The 1301-nt window shown below is 43.3% G+C and overlaps 1 pseudogene across 1 annotated transcript in view; it reads left to right on the plus strand.

Annotated features, from left to right (window-relative positions):
- Positions 1-1301, plus strand: part of LOC111542032 — a 111339-nt pseudogene that overhangs the window by 3151 nt on the left and 106887 nt on the right. The gene's annotated exons all lie outside the window — the stretch shown is intronic.

Below are 1301 nucleotides of genomic sequence, written 5' to 3' on the forward strand. Positions count from 1 at the left end.
GATCTCCTGACCTCGTGATCCACCCGCCTCGGCCTCCCAAAGTGCTGGGATTACACGCGTGAGTCACCTTGCCCGGCCAGAATTTTTCTATCTTAAGTTTGGGCTGAGTGAGTTGGATGAGACTGATTGAATAGAAAAGGGCTAATGGCCCAAACATTACATAGATTTCTTTTCTCAGTCAGAGGTCTTATTTGGTATTTTATAAATGACAGTTTTTATTTTTAAACTTTTTTATTGTTTTTGGGAAAATACCCCTTAATTTAATGACACGTTCATTCAGATACTTTATCCCTGGTAAGAAAGAAAGGAAATAAGCTACACAATTGAGACTAAGTCTGAGGCAGTTAATTGAGGCAGCTCTACTATAAGAGATTACTTGATAAATAACTATTTTTGTAAACAAGTTGGTTTAACTTATTCTTGGTCTTTTTGCTTGGATATGAATTTAAGGTCATGATATTTAAGGTCTTGATGTTATTTAGTGACACTTTTCCATCCTATTATTATTATTATTATTTTTGGTTGTTGTTAAACAGAACCTTAAGTTTATGTCTGAGGTAGGTACTGCATAGAAACCTATTTTATTATTAAAGATGAGTGATTAAAAAAACGAATGCTTTAAGTTATATTCCTTCTGTATGCTTCAATCTTATTTAATTTTTTGGTAGTTTAGTTCCACCTTAAACCGTGCTTACTGTGAAATATTTAAGGCTGGGGTTGGTGGCTCACACCTGTAATCCCAGCACTTTGGGAGGTGGAGGCAGGTGGATCACCTGAGGTCAGGAGTTCAAGACCAGCCTGGCCAACATGGCGAAACCCCATCTTTACTAAAAATACAAAAATTAGCTGGGCATGGTGGTGGGGGCCTGTAGTCCCAGCTACTCAGGAGGCTGAGGGAGGAGAATTACTTGAACCCGGGAGGTGGAGGTTGCGGTGAGCCGAGATCATGCCTCTGCACTCCAGCCTGGGCAATAGAGTGAGACTCTGTCTCAAAAAATATATATAGGCCGGGCGCGGTGGCTCAAGCCTGTAATCCCAGCACTTTGGGAGGCCGAGACGGGCGGATCACGAGGTCAGGAGATCAAGACCATCCTGGCTAGTACGGTGAAACCCCGTCTCTACTAAAAAATACAAAAAACTAGCCGGGCGAGGTGGTGGGCGCCTGTAGTCCCAGCTACTTGGGAGGCTGAGGGAGGAGAATGGCATAAACTCGGGGGGCGGAGCTTGCAGTGAGCTGAGATCCGGCCACTGCACTCCAGCCTGGGCAACAGAGCAAGACTCCGTCTCAAAAAAAAAAAAAA

The sequence above is a fragment of the Piliocolobus tephrosceles genome, chromosome 10 (assembly GCF_002776525.5).
Source record: "Piliocolobus tephrosceles isolate RC106 chromosome 10, ASM277652v3, whole genome shotgun sequence".
NCBI lineage: Eukaryota > Metazoa > Chordata > Mammalia > Primates > Cercopithecidae > Piliocolobus > Piliocolobus tephrosceles.